This window comes from Rhipicephalus microplus, chromosome 5 (assembly GCF_043290135.1).
Source record: "Rhipicephalus microplus isolate Deutch F79 chromosome 5, USDA_Rmic, whole genome shotgun sequence".
NCBI classification, from domain to species: Eukaryota; Metazoa; Arthropoda; class Arachnida; order Ixodida; family Ixodidae; genus Rhipicephalus; species Rhipicephalus microplus.
Window position 1 is genome coordinate 14,281,985 of NC_134704.1, and position 26,236 is coordinate 14,308,220.

The following is a 26,236-nucleotide window of genomic DNA, read 5'->3' on the forward strand; positions in this document are numbered from 1 at the left end:
GTCGCATTTCACCGTTGGCTAGTTTCACTATGCGCCTTCTTGCAGGACAAAAAAAAAAAATGAACGAAAAATCTCCGCTAGCCCTTTCGAAGGTTTTGGGTGAACGTTTATACTTTCAGGGCTATACAGCAGCTCTCGGTAGTTGATAGACGCAAGTTTTCAATTTGAAGAAAGCCAAACAAAATAAACGCACCCCAGGTTATATTTGCGTCTTAGCAAAGACTCCCGTGGGACCCGAGGCGTAGGGTCACGAACATTTTGAATAAACAATCGGCCCCGTGGCCTCCTTGTTTTTGGCGGGTAGTTTCCAGGTTCGAAAGGAAGATTCCAGGGGCAGCCAGTTCAATTTCAGCGTAGCTCTCAATCGCCAGGCGAGGAGGCGTCAACACATGCTATAGGTGCGTGATGGCTTCTAACGTAGAATATACGCTCCCCCCCCCTCCCCCCCTCCTCTTCAACATTCTCTAGCTTAGCTACCAGCTGACCAATGGAAAAGCACAGGAAAGAGAAGTTTTGTGCGAAGTCACAGTGATTTGGGGGACGTTATATTCCAGAAATTATTAGAATTTTTGTGAATTCCACCCCTGGCATCCTTTGTCCGAAATAAACGTCGTCGCAGCCCATCCTCTTAAGCCAATTTTCACGTTCTTCTTCTTTTTCTTCTTTTGATTTTGATGCAACATGATGAAATAGGGACACGAAATGTAATGGAGATATCAAGAGAAATGTTTATGTCTCTTTATTTAGTTTTGTTATGACAAATCAACGCAGGGAAATCGCTTTATTTGGCCGCTCAGAAGAAATAGTGCAGACCAGAGCGATTCCGCACACAGCGGATCATTTTCAGTCGGCCGCGGGATGCCCCAAAGGTGATCTGGAGATGAGATGCATGAAACATGTTCTTATCTTAAACCTTCCATCATAATTTGCAAAATAAATCAGCACTTGAAGAACGTTTTTGTACCCCCCTTACTCACTTTGATATTCTATGCAATGTTAGTAATTCAAACGGGATCGGCCATGTGCCATATTCTTCAGTGGCTGCGTGCAGGACTTTCCACTCTGAGAACCTAACCAAGACTGTGGCGGTTCGTCGCAGAGACACAGCCCTAGCAACAGGCACAACTGTTCGGTAACATGCTCGTGCTTACGTCGGCACTCTGTTTTATCGGACTCAGCGTATAAGAAAAAAAGATCACACGTCGGGCTTTTAGGATTAAAAACAATAGTTGCTTCTCTCCTTCCACACTTATTCGAAGCCTTTTTTTAGATATGAAATTTCGAAGCAAAAATAAAGAATACAGGAAATAGTCGAAACGGGAACTGGAGCCGCGTTGTTGGCAACAGCATCTATGCACTGATTTGCAGTTATCCTTTGCAGAGACGGGCTTTTTATTTTTAGGGGCAACGCTCCTTAGGTCTAGGACAGTCTATCCCTCCGGCGCAGCCAGTACAGACAGACAGACAGACAGACAGACAGACAGACAGACAGACAGACAGACAGACAGACAGACAGGCGGACGGACGGACGGACGGACGGACGGACGGACGGACGGACGGACGGACGCATCAAGCCACTCATCATCATTCACTTTTTGCGGGGAAGAGAGAGATGTTAATTTCACGCGATTGCTACTTTCGTTTTCGCACGAACTAGCAAAGCAATAAATAAATAAATAAATGACCCAAAGTTCATTTTTGGCTGTCAATATCGACGCTCACGTCTGTATTGGATGCAGCCTATTCCAGAATATTAAGAAGATGAATAAAACAGGAAAACTGAATTGCAATGAAATACAGCAATACATTATAGAAGACTGAGTAACCAGGGATAGTTTACCGTCATTTCTGTCACACTGCGTTTACTGGCTCCGAGAAAAACTACCGGTTTGATAAACCGCATACAAAAGAGAAAATAAAACGACAAACATAGCCTGTAAAGCTAGCTTTTCTGCAAAAAGAACTTTAAAACGGAGAAGCCAACCATACAAACGCACGAATATGTGATCTGTTAAGTAAGTGGGTGTGCCAACGATTGTTAAACCAGTGGCAGATGTAGAATGACTCTTGACTGATCGTCTATACACACTTCTTTAAAGACGGTCTTAGTGTCTAGGATATTCTATATGTCATGCCGTACAGAGCACCGTTGTGAATGTTACGTTGTACAGAAGATGACACCACGTTACGCGCTATGTAAATGTGCGCGAACTTGACTGGCGAAACCCTCTACCCAGTAACTTTTGGGTAAAACGTGATGGTCTAACAAAACATTAGGTCTCAGTGCCCTTATTTACAACACGTACAACGCATTTCTTTTTCAAGAAGGCGCCAGTCCAACGCTGGTTGCATTGGGGATGTGTATCTGATGGTGTCAGCGCCAGCAAAAGCAAGAGAGAGGATGCTCCAGCCATATAATAAAGCCAGTAGAGCTTAAAATTGGGGCTATTTTTCTTAGGTCCAGTGGAGGTGTTGATGGCGGCGTGAGTCGACGCACGCGACGTTTTCTTGTAGCGTTTCGAGTAGGGTAATAAAAGGACAGGCAGCCTGTCTGCCTGTCACGCTATCACAGCTCCATGTCTAGCACTGTTTTTTTTTTTCGTCTCAAAGTTACGTTAGGTTAGGTTAGCTTTTCTATCACCATGAGGCTCCATGGGGACAGTGAAACATGGCTCAACCTATCATTAGACTAGGTTGAATAAAGTTAAAAAAATCCCTGCATATATACAAAGTGAGTGATGACGAATGAACGAAGCAGTGGGACCGTTCGGTGTTACCGTAAATCAACGAAGACATTGACATTTTTGTGGTATCGGATCTAGTCTGAAGTACCGAAAGACAAGCTCTGTGCACGTTACCTTGGTGGTTGTTTCCAGTCATACGAAATGCATCGTACAGCAGCACATCGAGACTCCATATACTGCACAAGCCAGTTGTCCGCGATCATTATCGTGATCATGTAAATCGTCATCGTCATGTCGTATAGTGGGTACACTGCGTGTGCTGTGCCGCGGTGGTAAAAAGAGAATGCGTTGCCTGGAAGCACACATTCCACACGTTCCAGACCACAGTGTACACTAAGGAGCTTTGCCCCTAAATGTGCGTAAAGTGAGCCGATGTGGCTGGTGCCTTCGAGTGAGCTGTCTCCCTGCAGGCTAATGGCAATAGCGTGGTAGAGGAGGGGTTGAAAGGGAAGGGAAGAAAGGGCATACGACTGCCTGTCGCTTCCTTTAGCTAGCCCGGTCCTGGCGGCTCCGCTAGCTGTCCGAGCATCAGAATGCATATCCGGTTGACGTGGTGTCACGTATGTTGCTACTACTGCCAATTATTCCCCTTTCGGGGCAAAACGGTGACGTTTTATTGACGCCGTTATGACGATTCACGTTGACACGCTACCGATACTTCCGGAGCAGTTCATAAAAACTTTGTTCTGTGATCATTAGGCTGCCCTTAAATGTTTTACCGAACTTTTTCAAGTGTGTGATAGAGTGTACTACAAAGACGCAGTAGGTCAATCATTCATTTCAATCTTTTTTCTTTCTTTCTTCAATAATGTCGACAAAGGGAGCTCTGTTGGCTCACTATGACAAAGGCCATAACGACTTCTTTATTGTACAGATGTGCAGAAACAGAACAAACGAAACTAGCCGGATTCAGGAAGGCTCTCTGGAAATTGACTTGGAGCTTTCCCGACGAAAACGAGCTCTGTTCGCCGTAGCTCTACTAGGGGAATTCACTTGGAACGGGGCTTAAAGGATCACCCGCTAAAGCTTTTCAATCCGATTCGACCTGCGACGCGCAGCCATTACCGTGTTACAAAAGCGCCTGCTTCAAGACGCTAAACAGCGAAATGAGACCGGATTGTCTCGAATCACATAAAATAATCGGGGAGTTTTGAAGACAAGAAATCCGAGGGGAGCAATTATTATCACTCGAAAAGAAGTATTCGTAAAGAAAAAAAATACCATTCGCGTTTTTTTTAGATCAAAGCCCATCTGCATTTATTATAATTCGCAAAATGCATTACAGTTTGACTTCCACGAGAGACAGGGAAAGGAATCAAGGTTTCGAAATGAACTGTATTTTTTTTTTCATGCTGTAAATTAGACGGTACTTTTCCTGTTGGCAATACAATTCGTGACCGGCCGGGCCTCTGTAAAGAGGAACGCTCCACCTAATCAAAACTGCCTGGTCCTTTTCTTTGTTTTTTTTTTTAACTTTCGCCTTTTGCGTGTGTTGCTGAGCGGGCCTCAGTATCACTGGTCTAGAGCGAACACTTGCCCAGAATTTCTGACGCCCTACTCTTGAAGTGCCTCGACTTTCGCCAAGTCTACGCGTCAATAATTCATGTCCTAATATATGCGAGAGGGCGCAAACGGAAGTCCGATTCGAAAAAAATCTTTTTTCATAACGAAGTTTAAACTTAGTATGAATTGTTCATTGTGAACAATGGTCCCGTGTGGGAGCCGAAACGTCTCGTTTTGCTTTAAATCGTTTTTATTGTGGTCGGTGTTTTTTTATTTTGCTAAACCTGGGTGTCGATCAGCGCCATGTTATTCGCGTGCTTCGTGACTAACATGAGCCAGAGGAAAAGTGTTTTACACGCACCGTCATGGCAACTAGCGGCGCTGGCCAACACTACCAAGCTTAATGTGGATTAGGCGATCACCGCCGTTGCGTACTTCGATTGGTAGAGCACCGAACGCGTTATTCGAAGCTCGCAGGTTCGATCCCTGCCAGCCATAGCGTTTCCCGAAATTAACTAAAGGGCCCTCTGGCGCTGCGATCGTTCAGCGACCATGGGAATGATGGGTAGTACACACATTTGCCTAGTCTTCGTACTTGCGGGCGGCGAATCGTACTTGCGGCTTTGTTTATTGCTGTGTTTCAGTGTTGTTTTGAAAGAAAGAACGAACCCTTTTGAACTTAGTGACTTGATTCAAAATGGTAAGCCTAAAAGAATAAGGTTGTGAAGCGCAAACGGCGAACATTTGCTAATTTGTGTTTTCGTGAAAAAACAACTCCAAGCCACACGAACACACACGGAGCCAGAAGCAGGCCAGAAGTACGAAAATTAGACAAACGTGTGTACTACCCATCATTCCCATGCTCGCTGAAGCGCCGTGTGTTGCAGCTCCCATAGACACTAGCGCCAGAGTTCCCTCTAGTGTATATTGAGAAACTCTAGGCTACCAGCATAGGGTTAACTGGCGGTACATGGGAGAGGCCTTTGTCCTGCAGTGGACGTAGTCAGGCCGATGATGATGATGATGATGATGATGATGATGATGATGATGCCAGCGGCAAGTTTGTTTTTTTCGTCCACTTTACTTCATTCACATTTATATTATCATATCTTAATAACTACAAATACGATCCCTTATATTTTCCTTGGTTTTCTTGGCTGTTAGCCCTAGTTATCTATTGGTTTTGCTAAGGGATGACTTCTTATCGGTCATTTTGCTTGTTCTCTGGCATGGAAACGGAGCGCTTCACAATAGCCAGGGCAGTTGCCCGGGCTAGTGGTGGTGCTGGTGGTGGCAGAGAAGTGGGAATGTGGAGAAAGTAGTGGCGGTGGTTGGGTAATGTTGCCTCAAAAGTGATTACACTGGAGACATGACCGCCAGTTGCTCAGCCTGAGCGAATTTTTCCATGCAGTATGTGTAATCATGTGTCCTTTAAACCAGTCTACCATAGAGAGTGAAAGAAGACAAACCAGTTAGTTTCCCGCGAATCATCCACACTCCTTCCGGAAACAGATATACGGCGAAGAGAGCAAGACAGCAAGATGTATAGCGAGTGCTGCAATATATGTCATACAGCTATCTACTATAAAAGTGCTTAAGTGTATAATTTGGGTACTAATTTCAAACAACTACAACCAAGAAAAATGTATCTACTGTGCGCTCGCCTCATATCTCCGGCACGCAGAACGTAGCACAAATACATTTACGTTTATATGTTTCCAGCATTAGGAGTAGCCCATAATGATCCTTCACTGATATTTAAATGTGAAGCAGCTTAAGGTGGGGGCTTTTTCCATCCCTTCCATGGCGTCCACGCCTCCACTGTGCATGCACGTCCCCTCCACATCTCCTCTCTCCTAAATTCCCCTCTTTTCTCTCGAAATACTCCACTCTACGGAGCGGCGTGCACGACAAGTGGTGCGACAGCTGCATACTCCGCTGCACAGTAAATGTGTTTACACCCAAAAGGGTGTAAATAGGTTTGTCTCATGGACGACATCTTAAGGGTGTTAGCTCAGCATCTTCCAAAAAGGGTGTTTTCCATGCACCCTTAGAAAAAAGCGTGCATTTAAAAAACTGTAGGGTGTAACAAAAACATTCTCAAAAAAAGGGTGCCTTCAACGTCCTTCACAATCCTTCACCCACTGAGGAGGGTGCAAGAAGGGTGCGCGAGAGTGTTGAGTGCCCATGGCAGGAGTGCCAGTATTCTTTTAGAGTTCAGTAATAGATATGAGCATCCACTGATTACACAGTACTTGAATGAAGTAGTCCTGATTGGCGATGGTGCACGTGCGAGCTGTCGAGGTCCAGCTCCATTGACGTTCTCCCGAATATATATATATATATATATATATATATATATATATATATATATATATATATATATATATATATATATATATATATATATATATATATATATATATATATATATATATATATGGGTGCGCCATGTTGCTTCCGCGGTATAAAATGACAGAGCGCGCACACCTCATTTTCTCCTGCGCAACGCCGCGATGAGCGCAAGCACCAACGCCACCACAAGCGTCAGCGCCAGAATTCGAAATCTCGCGGTCTTTTCAATCCAGGAGTTGAAGCGAATCATCTCCGCGCGGCTCCGCATCCACACTTGGTTCCATTTAGCGGGAAGATGGCATATTTTTTCTTTTAAACTTATAAATTACGTTCTATTCTGGTGCACAAAATTATATTTAAGGAATTATGACGAGACATTTGAACTAATTAGGTGTGGCACTACAAAACTAAATAATAAGGCAACTTCGCCCTAACAGTGCAAAGTCTGAAAGAAGAGCGGAGCTGGACAACCTTCGTTTATTTCGGTTTTCTTTCCTGCTCTCTTCCTTTTGCCTGTTCTCTTTTCCCAGTTTCTTCTCATTGTCTTTTTCTTCATATGTATTTATTTCTACCAAATTCAAGGCGCTAAAAAAACAAGAGGAAGAATACTTCACTTTGGTTAGAGTGTGCGCTCAAATGGTTATGCCATCTATGGTTTCGCCTGCGTTACGCCAAGCGACGACAGCATACAACATCCCAGCCCACTACAACATCCCAGCTCACTTTGGTTAGAGTGTGCGCTCAAATGGTTATGCCATCTATGGTTTCGCCTGCGTTACGCCAAGCGACGACAGCATACAACATCCCAGCCCACTAAAGTGCTCCGCACTTTAAGCTTCCTTGAAGATCTGGCATTCTATAACTAGCTAAATGACGCTACGCAAGAGAAAGCAATAGACATTAAGAGCTCACAATTTCGTCAAAAAGGCAAAGTTATTACAAAATTATAAGAAATCTTAGAACTTCCGTGCTTCCAGTTGCTAATTTAGCGTTTCACCTTAAAGCAAGTACAATTACAAAACGGCAAGGGATATTCATACGGTCAAAACAATTCTTAGTGAATACATAATGAAAACAGCAACTGACGGGTCACCTCTAGTAACAAATGTATGAACATCTAGAATATACAACATTTTTAACATTTGAGTACATTCCACTGGAGCTCAATTAACACTGCGCACGCTAAGCTTGCTTTCGACACAACGCAAACGCGCTCGTCTTTCAGCATGTGCGCATCTCACATGGAGCGCATTAATCAACGAGCTTAACTGTTCATTTGCCAAAGCTATATTTCAAAAACATATGTAGACTCAAAGTGCCTCGAATTCCCCGCTTTCATTACACGCGGTCGCGTCGCAATCTACAGCCTTAGAAAGATCTACAGCCTTAGAAAACTTGTAAAGCTTCTCCACGCTCTCATCTCTGCTTGCAGAGAAGCGCACTTAATGAATAAAGTTGTCGCAGAAATGACGTTATGCCAAAAAAAGGAAATAGTTGGATTTCCTTGAAATGAAGGGATATAAAGCATAATGAAACATAATCCCCGTAATTTGTTGTTAATGAAGTATCTCGGAGTAAAATTTAGAGAAAAAGAAGCACAACAGTGATTTACACATTGCTAAAGTGTAATGCATGCAACGGAGAAACGTTCACTACGCTTCGAAATTGCAGTAGATTAGTAGCTAAAGAACATCCAGCTTTAATTATTACATTCGCTGCGTTTTGATTCTCAAATTACAAACGAATAGAGTTCAAGACGACTCTCAATATATTTTATAGTGGCCAGCCGAAAATCAACTGTCCCTTTAAATCTCAGTTTAAATACCTAGCTATTCCCCAGTAGAAATGCAGTCAAGATGTGCAAGCGTGTACAGCCACCTGTAGTGTACATTTCGACGAACGGCGTTTAGAGATAGCTTTCCGTTACAATAAAGCCCACTAAGGTTTGCGAAAGCAGAACCTGAAATATTGAGGTAACGAAACGACCGTATCATTCACAAAGGGCTGATTCATTAGCACACTAATCGGCACAGCTTACGAGATGTGTTCATAAAAGCCAGTTTACTTTATTTACAACGAGCTGAACATGACCTTAAATAAGCCTTGCGAGTCCCGTTATATATATATATATATATATATATATATATATATATATATATATATATATATATATATATATATATATATATATATATATATATATATATATATATATATATATATATATATATATATATATATATATATATATATATATATATATATATATATATATATATATAAACTATAGTTTAGTTCCCTAAGCAGGCTTAAAGCCAAGAAACAAGGGTAAATAATTCATAGGGTAAAATATATGACAAATTAGACTGATCTTTTACATCATTAACTAGAACCGGTGATGTTTGCACTGAGCAAAGTGAAACGCCGACAGGGAACGAGACGTCCACGTGAGCTCGTTTACCAGCACGCCCGATCACAGCGTCTCTTTGGTTGCCGAGACAACCGGTCCCGAAATAACTTCTAGCGGTGGCCCCATACTGCTCGCCACAAGTGGTCGACTCGACAGCCTTCTTTCCTTTCGTTGCGGGGTTGATGTTTGTCTCAAAATGCAAGCTTCTGTAATCTTAGAGGGACACACATAGCAGTGTAGTGTATAGTGCGCTGACCCGAGTGTGTGTGTGTGTGTGTGTGTGTGTGTGTGTGTGTGTGTGTGTGTGTGTGTGTGTGTGTGTGTGTGTGTGTGTGTGTGGAGAGAGAGAGATCCACAGTGCATTTATATTTTTCCAGTGGTAGGGCAGCCTATCCCTATACATATGTCACATGATCTGCTATGACCTATGACGTCAGGCTTCAAAAACTACAGCACTGAAGGTCTTAAAAGTATATTTAGACAGAAAGAGCACAGAATGATCCAACGCGAAGGGTCGGGACAACACTTAGCGGCAGACCCCGAAATGGAATCGGTCGATACAGATTTCGAGCCAGCTTGGAGGGGTGGAGATCGAAGCTGATGAATCGGGGCGGACATCCCCGCGGACCCCTTACATTGTGCACACGGCACACAGCTGGTACTGCGCAGTTTTAGGACAGCGCAATGCTATTTACGGCACACAGCGGAGAATGGCACGGGTTTCCGGCGGGTCGAAAATGCTCGACGTTTTGATTCCGCTTGGACAGTATTCACAGAAGTGATATTAATTTAGAGTGCTTCTATCCGACAGCAATGGCCTAGTAAACTAGCTGAAACAAAGCTAAGTCTTATCAACATGTTACCTATCGTTTTAAATAGACAAAAACAGAAGTGCTTTCTAATGCAAAAAAGGCACAGCTTTGCAGCAAAGGCGAAGCAATGAACGCGATAGCAACAAATTGGAAGGTCACGCGTAGAATGGCTAGCAGATCGAAACGTGACCCCCGTCTTTCATGCACAAATGACGCACGAAACGTACTCACAGGCACAGATGAACTCGAACAAGCGTCTCAGTTGTTACTTCGCTGTGTCTGAAAAGCTCGCCCTTTACGCGAACGGAGACTGTGCAACGATTGCAGTGACCTTTGTGCGTCCGGCAGCTACAACAGAATCGTTGCGGTGAAAGCCCAAGGCCAACCAAGGCGTACGATTCCCTCTACCGCGAGATACGCAAGCGCACGCGTGAGCATCCACCCCGCCACCTCTCCATGGGGCAAAGTACGCGTAAGAGATGAGAGCGCGCGCCACCGCGACGTGACAATGTGGCAACGCGCACTCATAGCGCCATCTTGATGAGGATGCTGAAAACACGATAGTTCCTCCCGGCATGCCCATAACCAGCGGTAGGTGCTAGATATAAATAGCTTGCCGTTTGAATGTTGAAGCAGGTGCTCCTTCGTGGCTCAGTGGCTAACGCCTCACAATTCAGAGGCCCAACGTTTGATTCCGCGCGCCGGAGTCTTTTTCTGGATTATTTTTTCTTTCTTTTGTTTTTATAAGAAAAATTCAGCTGAGGGTCTTCTTATATTTGCTAATAAACGATATATGTAAAGATGTTAGTGTGATCTTGTGTGTGCAAGGAAAAAACGAAACTAAAAGCAAGAAGACAACGAAAATAGAATATCTTTACGGTAAAAAGTCCGCTAAGTTGAAACACGTTGCGAAAACCGGATGTCCTCGTGATTCTAAGAAAATTACAGCGACTTAACACAACAAAAATATGACAAACATAACACAGAAGTTTGGCCACACGTGCGGCCAAACTACGGGCACTGAGTGGGCGTAACAGGGAATGCGCAGTAGACTCGGCGACATCCACTCATTTGGTGTCAGTGTATACTGATGATGTCACCCGCACGAGTAGCGCACCATCGGTTATGTTTTTTGCCGTGTTGACCTGGAAACTTAGTATCAAGAATTCTTGTCCGACGAATATGGGTGAATTCTTGTGCGCCGAATAAGACAAGAATATCGAGGAACGAGTGTCGTGCCTTCGAGGAGAAAGACAGAGGCCACCGGCACGGTGAACGCCTGCGCGAATTCGCGGCTCAATTACGAATCTCTGCCTTCCACGTTGCTGAAACGCAGTGTGGGAGTGTATGCATGAGCACACTGACACTATCACTTAGGAGCGCACATCGTGCCGTTTCTCTCCTTAAGCATTGAAGAGAGTACATCAAGTGTCATTGTTTAATGTATGCTTGCTGGTGCCATTATTTCACGGGAATAACGATGCATTGTGTCCAAGTGGTTGACCACTTCGTCTACCACAACGGTTAACACATGATCATGGGTGTTAGTCGTCACGATGGACATGTGTCCTTAGGCATCAACGTTGGCATGCATCCCCGTCAAACAATGCTATAGATGCCAAACACCCATAGACGTTGTAGAAACTCTCATATAATCACTACACAATAAGTGATATTTCTGTGAAGAAAGTTTTCACTTTCGTGTTATGCCGATTCCTATGACATAGGGAGCGGTCATGTTTTTGTTTATTTATTAGCTAGACCACCATGGTAGAAAGCATTGAAATGTCGAAGGTCACAGTGACAGCAATGCTCATCACAATATTGTTTTGTTTTGACACAAGCCACTCTTGCCATAACGACAGAATCGTTACAATAACAGGATTATTACAGCTACAACCTTAGATGCCTGAGGAAACGCGAATATTAATCGCATTCTAAATCTGCAGCGTTAGCACAAGAGATGCTGCAAAAGTTATCAGCAAGTGATGACGTTATCTCATGACGTCGTCACTACGCCACATATCGCTAAAGTTTCTGACGTCGTCATGATGTCACCTTGACACTGCATGGCGCGATATCACGTGGTGAGGCCACCACGCACAAATTGTTGGTTAAAGGGGGAGCGCTCCCGGAGGCCAAGCCTAAGCAAGATAAGGTGCAGCTAAGAGTTTTCTATAAATACACTAGAGGAAATTCTGGCGCTAGTGTCTGTGGCAGCTGCAATCCGTTGCACTTCAGCGAGCATGAGAATGATGGGTAGTAAATACATTTGCCTAATCTTCGTACTTTATGCTCCATATGGTTTCGCATGGCTTGAAGCTTCTTTGTCACGAAACAACAATCAGCAATAGTAAATCAGTTACCGCTTCACCACCTTAATCATTTAGGCTCACGAACTCAAACCGCGTCATAAAGTTCAAAACGGTTTTTCATAGGAAACAAAACCGAACCACTACAATAAACAAAGCCACAACTGCGTTTGAAGCCCGCAAGCACGAAGCCTAGGCAAATCCATGTACTGCCCATCATTCCCATGGCCGCTGAACAATCACAACGCCCGAGTTCCTTCTAGTTAACTTTAGGAAACTCCATGGGTGCAGCCAGCTTAAAGTGTCTTCGATCCCGGTTGCGTTGCAAAACCACTTTAGTTTCAGAGCGCTCTCAGAGGGGGCACGGGAGTTTTAGTACAACCATAGCGTTTTTTAAGTATAAAATTTTAGGAAACTTCACGAATACCGCGACTTAGAAGAAAAGAATAAAATTGCTTTCGCCTCCGAGTCGACTGAAGCGCATGCATGAGGGACGCTGTGGGTTTCGTTACTGCAATGCGTCAGACACGGAACAGATATGCTCCTCGTATTCCGGCACATCGCGTGTTGTCATTTTCATAAAAAAGCGGGTATTGCTCAGTGACGAGCAAAATCAGGCAGAGCGCTGTTTCTGAATAACACGCTAGTTTGCTTTATTATATATATATATATATATATATATATATATTTATATATATATATATATATATATATATATATATATATATTGCCAGTGCAATGAGAGTAAGCTTGAGGAGGATCCCTAGGTGGGCTCCTCATTACAGCAGCCTCTTGGCGACCGCCTCAACTTGGGCTCTGTTGACCAGGGCCTTCTGGCTCGCCAGGTCAGAGCAGGCGAGCAGGGCCGCCACCCAGTCTTCCCGAGTGGGGATTCGTTTTGGGGCAAGGTTCGGGGTTGGTTGGAATGCCCACACCACGTGCAAAATGTCCCAAGACGTCTCCGTGCAGTGTGGGCATTTTCCTGCATGCCCACAGACAGGATCAAAGTGTTTCAGTACTGCCGGGCACAGCAGCGTATTGGTGTAAAGGCGAAGTAGTGTGCGCTCCTCTGCCTTTGTGAGGCCCTTGTAGGGCTTAGGATATATTTTATGGCCAAATTGGTATAATTGAGTAATCTTTCGAAAAGTAACGTCACGTTGTTCCGGTCACGTCGTTCCAATAATATATGTGTTAACGGAGCGCCACTTTTTATTGTACATACATGCTGTATTCCATTCAATGCTCGACGTCAGATATGACAGCAATTTGTTTCGTATCCTGACACAAGTGCCATTTCGCACACCCGACGCACTTTGGCAAAGCAACTGACAGGTGTCAGGTCGATCGTTTGTATAAAATTCTGCTGGTTTGTTTGACGTCTCTATAATACATGCGAGGAATAGTGCGAGCGCTTAGAGCAGCCATAAGTTTACAGCTATATGTTCTACTAAAGTAGTCTTTTTTTTTCCTTCAAGTCGTAATTTTAAGATTTTGCAACGCGAACAAAAAAGAAAAGTCCACTGAGCAACATTGAGCAACTAATCAGAACCTTGTTAACTATATACAGAAATAATTCCTTTTTTTCCCTCTACCCCCCCCTCAAATATAACACGTCTTCCGATTCGATTCGTGACACATTTTGCGTGATAAATAGTTTTGAAGTTTTGGCGTCTTTAAAGGCGGAAACGTGAGTTACGCACCAGTAAAAACTTCATCTCAAAGACATAGCCCATAGAAAGGACGACTCGTTCCAAGACAATATAGATAAGGCAGTCGCACAGAGTCGATGAAGGCTTTTTTTTTTCTTCCTATAAAAATCGATTGTATGAAGGCAAAGCGCAGCGCTGCTTCAATTTCAAACCTTGAGCTATAAGTAATGCTTGCTTTCAAAATTCATTTATAAATAGACAGATAGATATATTGATTGATATGTAGGGTTTAACGTCCCAAAACCACCATATGATTATGAGAGACGCTGTAGCGGAGGGCTCCGGGAATTTCGACTACCTGGGGTTCTTTGACGTGCACCCAAATCTGAGAACATGGGGCCTACGAAATCCATTTATAAAGAAAGCTCTTCAATGAATCGCAAAGTTTTCTCTCTTTTTCGTTACGGCAAAAATGTTTGTTTTTTTCCCTCTAACGTTGCCAACGTAGCTCTGGAACAGATATTTAAATGTCAGTATCACAGAGACAACAATGATAGGGCGGGATAAATAAGCATCCGAGACGTAGTAAACAACAAGCAATGCGCAGCGTTCAGCAAAATATAACTGGGAAAGCCTTCATTCGCGATTATGAAGACAGGTAGTGAGAAATGTGAAGCGAACGCGTCTATCCATGCAAATACTCTTCGGTGAGATTCACTTTTTACTGAGATGCCAAAAGCTTCTTTGTCATCCAGCATCAAGTAATCGATTGTGCGCCTTTACACTTGTTATCATAGCCTCTGTCGGCACACACACGCGTGTTATATTTGAACTTTATTTCCACACAAAACAGTTGGGGTTCCCCAGGGGAAAAATGCCGTTAAAAACAGCTTCAGGGAACCTGGGGGACCGTACAGGCAGTAGTTAGTGGTTAAAAAGTACCTTATTGTTTTTGCTTTATTTACTAACTTAGTTATTTACGCAAAGTTGGGTATCGAAGCACGAGCCCATTAGAGCGAACTATAACACTTTCTTCCGATTCCCCTTACCCTGATTTTTGTACACAGCTGAATCCCAGTACAGACTACGTGGTAAGAGGCACTTTAGTAGGAGCTATAGTAACGCGACGTCCTTTCACAGACAAGCGAAAAAAAAATGGTGACAATGGTAATTACGGGAATAACACTAACCAGAATGAGAATACGATCGCTATACCCTCAGTTATCATACGGAGCAGTAGCGACGGCACAGCAGACTTAAAGGGAGAAGGCAGGGAGGCTAACAAGAAAGACATCCGCTGCAAATTATCATACCTTGCCAGTGAATGTCGATGCTTCGTATAGGTTTCAATGCCCGGTTTCCGCAGGTCCTGCAGATAAAGATAAAAACATTGCGGTTATCAACGCAATCAGATGCTTTTATACAGTAGTGTTTAGTTTCAGACAGCATTGGCAAACGCTTTGTGTTGGCCCCGCATTCATAACAATTGCTGCGAGTGTTTCCAAAGAGATGACAGCATGAAAAGCGGCATGCGCCCGTCCGTCTGATGGCCTAATAATAACTGTAGGGTTTAACGCACCAAGAAACTACGACACGATCTTACGAGAAATGCCAAGAAGGACTCCGCAAATTTAGCAACCTGGGGCTCTTTAACGTGCGCCTAAACCTGCACCTAAATTTGCGCCTAAACATGTACACGGGCTTCGAGCATTTCCGGCTCCACCGAAAAAGCGGCCGCCACGGCCGGGATTCGAGCCCGCAACCTGTCGGTCAGCAGTCGAGTACCATAACCAATAGACCCGATTGCTGGCTTGCTTCCCTCCGCGGTCTTTATGAATCTGGACACTATGGCGTTAACATCACCACGGTGTCACAAAGTAAACTTGTTCAACCTGTATGTAGGTTGCGTTATTTCTTCTCAATAATATTACCATCGTTGTAATCACCATCAATGCCATCTTCAGTTGTAATACAGTCAAGGTATCGCATGTATTCATGAGTCATTGCGGAGGTAGTGTGTCATGGACCAAGAGAAGCAGCAGACATTGTCCATCGTGTGCACCTCGTCTTTCAAACATTAGCACATTAAAGAACGGGAATCGCGACTTCTTTCACTGCCACCCTTGAATCTTGGCAATAACTCCGAGAAAGAGGTTAGCATATCTCACGAAGTCGCACAAGGCTGAGTCACAGAACAACCGGCGGGCACGTGTCGGCTTCTCTTGTTAACCATCTGTGCAGAACGCTTAGGTGGTCACTGACTGCGTACCGCTTTATGATGATCCTAATTTTATACTTACGACGAACGACAAACATCGACCATAACAGCCTTGGCGTAAAATATAAAAAAATAAGTGCTGAGGAGTTGAATTCGGAAGGCAAACAAGAGGGCGTCATAGTAAACTGAAACGGAACTAACAGTCATTCATAAACATAATCCGGCACGAACAAGATAATGTTAGAGACGGACGAGATACGAAGTAAAGCTTCACAAAAGCGCGCTTAGTGGTGCAGCTGTGACGAAGCCTCAGCGCTTCCGAGTTGGGAAATTCCACGAGTAAATGCGCATACTCACGCGCGCAGGCACCCGGGTAAGGGACGACGCGATTGATGCCCGCATTGCGGGCAACATTTTCCCAGTCCGGAGGCGGGCTTACCTTGGTCCCGGCGAGCGTAATGTATGTCGGGGCCCAGATTGGATCCAGTTAAACCCAGCTGCCTCTCCTACCATCACCTTCGGCACGGCCTTGGGAATTCCAGATGTGGCGCGGCGGCAGCAGCGGTCGTTCGTCTCCGGGGCTTAAATCGTTTCCGTCCGTCTCGCCCGCCGCAAAGCCCGAACAACTCTTCGTGCAGGTGTAGTTCCTCTTCTTTTTTTATTTATCTGTCAAGTTCTTCGGCGTTTCGCTGTTGGGCCTCTGGCCTTTGCGCTGGTCGCTAGAAATAAGGACGGATCGCGAGGCGAAGCACAGCGCACGACGAGCTTAGTTCGGCATCCTTCTATACCGACGACAATAGAGCGTTCACAAACTCAACCCCCTCCTGCCCCTGCTCTCACTTTTATTTACACCATTTTGTTCGTGCTTTCTACAAGCACGAAGCAAGCCATTGATTCCCTTCTGATGCCGTGAACAGACGACCAGACAGCGCTATATCCATGTGCTCATTAGTACGACGCCGCAGGGACTTGAAAACTACTCAAACGTTACGCAGCATTTTTTTTTCCCGGGCATCAGTCATTTAATCTCGAATACGCAGCTGGTAGCATGGTTCATTTAGAAGTTAACTCCACCGGGGGGGGGGGGGGATAACTTTATCTGGGATTTGATGATATATGGTGTTTTTTTGGCGCAAGGGCCATTTGATGGCCAAAGAGCGCCAGTTCATGGGACAAGGAATGTGGACAATGATTGTGATTAGCGGCTGTATAAGGGCCATAAAATTCCTCGCAGTAAAGCGGGTAAAAACATACAATTATTAAAATCATGACCATGCCGTGAAAGGTGTGTGTGGTGCGAATAGATGGCAAAAGTTAATGATAATAAAAACGATGGTGGACATGTATGGCATTAGCACAAGTGCCTCACGCGTTCATACCCTTGCGTCCAAGGGCGGTGAGGCAAGTGCTTTATTGTGTAGCCACCGCAGCGAAAACCTCTCTGGAGAGGTCACGCTACGGTATGCCCGGGTATATGACATGAAAGCTGTGAATTTATTTTAAAAACGCTAACAATGATTTGTGACTAAAAAGCGGTTCCCTACCGACGAACATTGCAGGGTGTAAAGGTATATGTTGTCGGTAGGGTGAAGGAAAGTGTTGTTTTCTTAGAGTGTCCAATTGTTTGCACTGAATTAAAATGTGAAGAACTGTTAGTGCTTCACCACATATGTCACACAATGGTGGATCGCAGCCAGACAAAAGATATGTGTGTGTCGTGTATGTGTGTCCTATCCTGAGCCTCGTTAATGTTACCTCTGTGTGACGTGATTTTGATACTGGTGGCCAATGGCCAAGGTGTGGCTTGATAACGTGTAGTTTGTTTTGTGTGTGTGTATCCCACTTGCTCTGCCAGTAGTCCCTGAGTTTTCGTTTGAGAGACGGCTTAAGATCAAGGGCCGGGATTGATGTGGGTGTAATGGCGATGCTTTCGTGGGCGGATGCAGCAAGCTGATCCGCCATCATGTTGCCTTGAATCTCACGGTGCCCTGGCACCCAGCACACAACAACATGTCGGTTGAGTGTGTAGAGTGTGCATAAAATGGAGTAAAGTGAAACGAGGACAGGGTTTTTTTGTTTTTTAAGACTGTGCAGAGCCGTTACCACACTGAGGGAGTCTGTATAAATTACTGCTTTTTGTATTTGTGATTGTTTGATGTGTTTAGCTGCCACAAGTATCGCGTAAGCTTCCGCTGTGAAGATACTTGTGCCTGGATGTAGAGGGCCAGCATCCGAAAAGGAAGGGCCAACAGCAGCGTAGGACACAGAGGAGTTAGACTTAGAGGCATCTGTAAAAAACTCAGGACGTGTGTATTTGTGTTGAAGTTCCAAGAAGTATGTTCGAATATGGGCAATAGGCGCATGTTTAGTAACTTCTAGGAAAGACACATCGCAATCTATAGTCTGCCACTGCCACGGTGGCGGGTATGCTACAGGAGCCATTAAACTGTGTTCGAGTGACACTCCAGTGTCCTCAGCTAGACCCTTCAGGCGAACTGAGAAGGGCTGCCTCATTGAAGGCCTGTTTTGAAAAAGAATGGAGCTCGACAAGTCATTAATAGTAGAGTATGAGGGGTGCCTCTTGTCTGCTTTCACCTTAAGGAAGTATACAAAGGACATGTAGGTTCTTTGCAGATGAAGCGACCACTCATTTGACTCAACATAAAGACTTTCTACGGGGCTGGTGCGAAAAGCACCCGTAGAAAGGCGGATGCCCAAATGGTGCACGGGGTCCAGCATCTTCAAGGCACTTTGAGTAGCAGACTGATAGACAACGGCCCCATAATCTAAGCGGGTGCGAATGAGGCTTTTATAGAGGTTCATGAGGCATTGCCTATCACTACCCCACGTAGTACGTGACAACACTTTTATAACATTCATGGCTTTTAAACATTTTGTTTTTAAATACTTGATGTACGGTACGAAGGTTAACTTGTTGTCCAAGATTAAGCCTAAGAATTTATGCTCGGCTTTGACGGACAGACGTTGCCCGTTCAGTCGAATGTCAGGTTCCGAGTGCATGCCTCTCTTTCGAGAGAACAAGACACACGTGCTTTTTTGTGGGTTAAGTCGAAATCCGTTTTCATCTGCCCATTTGGAGACCTTATTTAAACCCAGCTGAACCTGCCGCTCACACATGGCCAAGTTGCATGACTTGAAGCCAAGCTGAACGTCGTCGACATATGTACAATAGAACATATTGCGGGGAATGGACAAGTGCAAAGAATTCATTTTGATAATAAAAAGTGTGCAACTAAGCACGCCACCTTGTGGCACGCCTGTTTCCTGGACAAATGTTTGAGAGAGCACACTGCCCAGACGGACACGGAATGTCCGGTTTGACAGGTAACTTTCGATTATATGAAACATTCTTCCGCGCACACCAAGGTGGGACAGGTCTCTTAGAATTCCGAAACGCCATGTTGTATCATACGCCTTTTCGATATCGAGGAACACAGAGAGAAAATATTGTTTATGGACGAAGGCGTCTCTGATCTGTGCCTCGATACGAACAAGGTGGTCTGTGGTGGATCTACTTTCTCGAAACCCGCACTGAAATGGGTCGAGCAAATTGTTTGTTTCAAGGATATGTACAAGTCGGCAGTTTATCATTTTTTCGAATACTTTGCACAAGCAGCTTGTAAGTGCAATAGGCCTATAACTTGAAGCTAAAGAAGGGTCCTTGCCCTCTTTCAAAATGGGAATAACAATAGCCTCTTTCCAGGAGGTAGGGATAGTGCCAGAAAACCAGATAGCATTGTACAAACAAAGTAGGGTTTTTCGTGTTTCGGCTGGTAGGTTTTTTAGCATTTCATACACCACACGGTCAGAACCTGGGGCAGAAGTGCTGCAGGAGTTTAGAGATGTTCGGAGCTCCGCTAGACTGAAAGCTTGGTTATATGCCTCGTATCTAGTGGATTTGTGTTCGAGTTTCTGCTTTTCTATTCTTGTTCTGTATTTTTGGAAAGTGTCAGTATAGTGGGACGAGCTGGATACCCGTTCAAAGTGTGCCCCGAGGAAGTTTGCCTGATCTTCCAAGGTATCACCTTGAGTGTTTACGAGTGGAAGTGTGTGTACTTGTTTCCCTGCTATCCTACCGACCATGTTCCAGACTTTTGCCTCCTGTGTGTATGAATTGATCCCTGACAAAAACTTCTGCCAGCTTTCTCTTCTGGCCTGCCGACGCGTTCTCCTTCCTTGAGACTTTATTTTCTTGAACGTGTCAAGATTTTCCGCTGTTGGCGAGTTGCGCAGCAATCTCCATGCCCTGTTCTGTTCCTTTCGCGCATTACGACACTCCGTGTTCCACCATGGGACGTGTCGTTTGCCGGGCATTCCAGATGTTTGCGGTATGCACCTGGCTGCTGCGTCAGTTAGAAAAGCTGTGAAGTACTTCACAGCTTCATCTATGTTTAACCTACATATGTCTGTCCAACTCAAACGTGTAGTGTTGTGGAACTGTTCCCAGTCTGCTTTGTTTATGAGCCATTTGGGAACATGTAGAGGACATTCATATGTTGTTTGTGAACTCAACACTACAGGAAAATGGTCACTTCCATATAGATTATTTATGATTTTCCATTTCAGTAGGGGTAGGAGTGAAGGTGATACGATGCTGAGGTCTATAGACGAGTAAGTTTTGTTGGCAACGTTATAGTATGTTGGCTCTTTCCTATTCAACAAACAGGCACCGGAAGAGAAAAGAAATTGTTCAATGAGACGACCTCGTGCATCACAGCGAGAATCGCCCCAGAGTCCACTATGTGCATTTAGGTCGCCAAGAAGCAAATAGGGTTCAGGCAGTTCGCCTATTAAAGACTGAAATTCACGTCTTTCAAGACGGTGGTGGGGAGGTACATACAAAGAGCAGATGGTGACGAAATTGTTTAAAAGTACCGCTCGAACAGCCACTGCCTCAAGGGATGTCTGGAGTGGTAAATGTGTACACGCTACTCCTTGGTTAATAATAATGGCTACGCCACCGTATGACGCAACAGCATCATCTCGGTCCTTTCGGTATATGACGTAAGCACGTAAAAAATTTGTATTGGAGGATTTTAGGTGTGTTTCCTGTACACACAGCACTTGAGGTGAGTGTTTGTATAAAAGCTCTTGGACGTCGTCGAGGTTCCTAAGCAGTCCTCTGACGTTCCAATGTATAATTTGTGTTTCCATATTGGAAGTAAAGTAGTGCTGTGTGTACGTTAAGGGAGTGACTTGTTTAAACTGAAAGGTCGAGCTCAAATAACAGGGCCATTATCAGGCCCTGTTATGAGCTTTTTAGTTCTCTTGGCGCGCTCCAGAGAGCCGCGCCGTTCTTTTGGCACCAGGGGTGCCGCCGTATCCATTGCCTCCTCGGAGGCACAGGATGCCCGCTCATGCGAGCTGGTTTTTCGAAGCTTGGGCCTCGCCTGGCGAGGTGAGGCCTTGAGACCCGAGGACCCTGGAGTCTCTGGTCTCTGTTCAATAGTAGGCGGAGTAGACTCGGCTACTGCCGCCTTGGGGGCAGGCGCCACAGCCAATGGCTCGCTCTGCCCAGGCCGAAGGAGTGGCGAGGGCTGGTGCGACACTGCCCCCTGGCGCGCCGCATCAGCATATGTGGGGCCATAAAATGGCGAGACTCTTTTTCTTGCTTCTTTAAATGTAATGTTTTCTTTTATCTTTAAAGTGATGATCTCTTTTTCTTTTTTCCAGAAAGAACAGGAACGTGAGTACGCAGCATGATTACCGCCACAGTTCACACAGTATGCAGGTGCTTCGCAGTTGTCGGACGCATGGCCCACGACTCCACACAGAGCACAAGTTTTCCGGCCACGACAGCTTTGCGAGCCGTGGCCATATCTCTGACATTGGAAGCAACGGCGGGGGTTGGGAATATATGGTCTCACGGATGTCTTTGTGTACCCAGTATGAATAGTTTCCGGCAAATCGCTCGACGCAAAGGTCAGTACTAAGTGTTTGGTTGGGATTTCCTTTTGATCTCTTCTGATCTTAATACGCTGTACGTTTGTCACGTTCTGGCTCTTCCATCCTTCCAGAAGTTCAGCTTCGGTCAGGTCAAGCAAATCTACGTCCGATACGACCCCGCGAGATGAGTTCATGGACCTGTGTGGCGTAATACTGATGGGCGTGTCTCCAAACGTTGTGAGGGTGTTCAGCTTATCGAATTGGTCTTTGTCACGTATCTCAAGAAGTAGATCTCCGCTGGCCATTTTGGTAACCTTGTACCCAGCACCGAGAGTTTCGGTTAAGCATCTATCCACTATGAAGGGGGATACAGTTCTGGCTTGCTTGTTAGTTTTTTCACAGTGTATAACGTGGAAACGAGGAAACATTTGTCTTGGCCGGATGAAAAAATTGATGTCTTCGGTGCGTACCCGCTTTGAGGAGGCACGATCACTAAGTAAAGGAAATGCTTTCTGCATGCTAATTGTATGTTGTTCAGCAGCGTTGGCGGCCACCCACCACGGAGCCCAACGAGGGGACGCTGCAAGTTTGCGGATGCTAAAAGCTTGCAGACGTCAGCCGTACAACCCTGCTATAACCCAATGCGCATAGGCCAAGGTAGGCTATTTGCACAGGGTTAACCCTTGCCGCCGAGAAAATTGGAAGTAAGCAGAAGAGAGAAGTAGACAGGAAAGCTAAAAAAGTAAGAAAGACGAAGATGTAGGGAGAGAGAGATAGGAAAAGGCGACTGCCGATTTCCCCTGATGGGTGGGTCAGCCCAGGGGTGCCCCGTCTACGTGAAGCCGGGGCCAAAGGGGTGTGTTGCCTCTGCCGTTGGGCCTTAAAGGTCCAATCACCCAGCGTCGGCTCAACCCCCAGGATTCCCTTTTCCCCGGACACGGCAAAGCCACGCACGGCTAGGCGTGGGAGGGAGTAGAAACTCCCCCGTTAGCTCGGGTCCGTGGTGTCGCTACACACCAAACGCCTACTTGCGCAGGCGCCCCTGCGGGGTTTATCTGGGATTTAACGTCCCAAGAACACCATATGATTACGAGCAGCCGTAGCGGAGGCCTCCGGAAGTTTCCACTCCTGTGATTCTCTAGAGTGCACCTAAATAAGCACACGGGGCTCAAGCATTTTCGCCTCCATCGAAAATGCGGTCGACGCGGCCGGTATTCGGTCCCGCACTGCGGGCCAGCAGTTGATCTCGATAACCGCTAGACCACCATGGCCGACCGCGAGAGAGAAGGAATGTAGGCAAGGTAGGGTTATTAACTAGACTACGCCCCACCGCGGTGATGTAGTGGCTAAGGTACTCAGCTGCTGACCCGCAGGTCGCGGGATCGAACCCTACTCAAGGGGCGGGGGAATAAAAGAGTAAAGGAGACAGAGAAAGAGAGACACATTGCACACCAAACACACAGTGCAGGCTTGAACAGGCGGTCACTCAGCGATGTTGCCTTCATGAATCGCAGGAGGGCTCGTGTGGCTTTCTGAGCTGATCGACTGTGAGACCATGCTCCGAAGACCTTTTCTTGAGTAAAGGGCCGATCGTCGACTCTCCTTTAAGCCACACTGGAGAGTGCGACGATCTTGTTCCTATTAGGACAGTGGCAGAGGAAACGGCCGATAGTCTCTACACAGTCGCAGTTGTCGCAAATTGATTAGTAATTTATGCCAATGCGACAGCTGGATGAATTGGCTAACGTCGACACCACGGGTATTTGTTTCGGAAGGTCGACAGCTATCAAGCCATCGAAGGTGAGGGCGGCGAAGACACCACACACATGCGCGATTGCGCACTGCGAGTCGGTGTTTTGACAGGCGAATAATATGGTTCAGTAGCAATCTGCGGAAAGGGTGGCATACTGTGATTGTGTATCCGAGTTCACATCTTCGCTCTTGTCTGTTTAGATGCCTTATCCTTGACCGTCCCAGTGTTTATTAGAATCGCAAAATTTTCTTGTTTTTTTTTCTTCTTTTCAGCTCAGCATTGCCATGCAAAGCCTTTCAGCTTCGTGTAAGGTTCATGAAGCGCAATGTGGACCAAAAGCAGCCACTGGCAGAAAAGTGACCTCAGTGAGTCCAAAAAAAAATTACGGCATTGTTGACTGTTTACCGGGTCAACCGAATGTCAAGGCAGCGATTTGTTCAGGAATAGTACGCAATTTACAACTTTTAGCAGTAACAGTGACAGGCCTCTCGTGTCTCCTGTAAAGGCGCGTCTCGACACTCAGTGTGCTGGACAATGTCAATATTTAAATAAATCGTGTGCTCTTTGCGTGAGCAAGAAGCCTCCCAAGAATTCTTCCTTCGCCGGCGCCTGGATGTAAAGCTTGTACCCGCTCTTCCTTCACATCAGCATGTATAAAATGCCAACGCGCTTCGCCGCCTGTCAGTTGATCGACGGCCAACGTTCTGTTTGCCGCCATCAGTGGCAGTGTCTTGCTGTAATCCGACTTTACGCTTATCGGCCACAACCTCGGCCACATAAACAGTTTAATCTGAACAGGCGGTCTGCTCCTTTCGTCTTCGTCACGACCCCGTGACAACATCATGGCGCCACTGTATGGCGCCATCTTGACGTCAGAGATGATCAAAATTAGCGGCACGACGTCATCGATTGGTGGTAGGTGGGCCGTCCCTTGAGGCACATGACTTGCAGAAAGAAAGCCTGCAATCAGGGAGGCAATGCGAAACTATTATAGATACAGAGAGTTTTCGGAGGCGAGTGGGATCAACGAAATCGACTGAGAAGGAAAAGTTGGCTTTCCACTTGCAGTGATCTTAGGCGTAAGGGACATTGTATGTTTTTTTCTCATCCGGAAACAGTTGAGCCGCGAAACCACCCCGAGTTGAGCGTCTGCAGGGACTCATAAATTAGCCCCCTCAGCTAATTGTAACTGTGCAGGCTCCTAAAGGAGCCTATACATCATTTTTGTAATCTAGGAAGGACTAATTTAGAAGCATGTACAGTAAGAAGAGCACTCTGGGCGATACTGCGAGGATACGTTGAGAAAACGAGACCAAGAAGAATAAGTACTGTGCTGCCTTTGTTACTTCGCCTCAGTCCCGTTTTCGCGCTGTTTCCTCGCACTATTGGCTCATCAAGACAGCCTTCTGTCCTAGATTTACTGTATAGGCTCCTAAAGGAGCCTTAACAGCAGTTCTAGCTAAGAGGGGCAACACTTAGTATGATAATCTCAAAGGAGTTAACAGCACAAGCTAACCACTGGCTTCAGTAGGTAGTACAACACGCATTTACCGCTCAGAGATCATGTCTGCCCAAGTACATGACGCATGAATCGAGGGAGCACACGGCCACTCTCCACTTTCGTACAATCACATAATCTTGTTTTATTTAATTTAAGATGTAATAATATCGCACACTAAAACCGAATTTCGTTGCGAACGCGTCACTCGCAATTTTCTCTAAAAACGTTCAGTTTTGCTATAAGTGATGAAGTAATGTAAATAAGAAGCGCTTTTCTTCGACGGCCGACAGGCGTTATAGCATCCGAATACTTGAGCAACCGCATCGATTCGAAACAGAATAATCGCTACCAAGAATCGATCCCGGTAATGAAATGCGAATGAAAGACATCGAAGAAGGCGTCTGTTCGAAGAAAGGGATTTCATCGTCGACGTTCTGAACAAGAGCATGATCGAATTTCTGAGCCCTGACAGCCGACGAGCTTCAAACCTTTTGCGAAGAGCAGATGCCTGCGCAAAGTGGTAGGCTGGCCGAGATTCGAAAGGTGAAAGCGAACCACTGCAGCTCTGAAAAGTTGAAGTGTTTTAGAGCTACTGGATCCTTTTTCATGACAGTCATGATTACAATTGAGGGCTGCAGCAGTCAGAGACTAAACCTGCATCCGAATTCACTGCTCTAAAGAAAGTTGATACCCCACAGAAAGAAAGAGGGAAAAAAAAACACAACGAAAGAAAGAATCTCCCCGGGATATACAAGGAGGTTGCCAACAATCAGAAAGAAAGAAATAAAAAATAAAAGAAAAAAATAAAGAGAAACTTTGAAGAGAGAAAGAAAGGAAGAGAGAAAGAGTCCGAGGCCCGGGATATATAGGGAAGTAGCAGACAATCGGGGAATAACAATTAGCAGTGACGAAACAACGCTGAAGGCATTCATTGCGGCCTCGGTCCACGTCCGACAAAGATCGATGCAATCTGGCTCATCAGGCCAGTGCACGCGAACCCTCATCAGAAAAGTCGCGAAGGAGGAGGCGAGGCATAACAGAGTGCTCACCTCAATGCCGCATCGAATCCCGC

The 26,236-nt window shown here is 45.4% G+C and overlaps 1 protein-coding gene across 4 annotated transcripts in view; it reads right to left on the reverse strand.

Annotated features, from left to right (window-relative positions):
* Positions 1 to 26,236, reverse strand: part of LOC119174972 (uncharacterized) — a 267,896-nt gene that overhangs the window by 112,102 nt on the left and 129,558 nt on the right. For all 4 annotated transcript variants that reach the window (XM_075894884.1, XM_075894886.1, XM_075894885.1 and 1 more), the window contains one exon: positions 15,099 to 15,154. The gene's annotated coding sequence lies outside the window, so the exon portion shown is untranslated. The remainder of the gene's footprint in view (positions 1 to 15,098; positions 15,155 to 26,236) is intronic.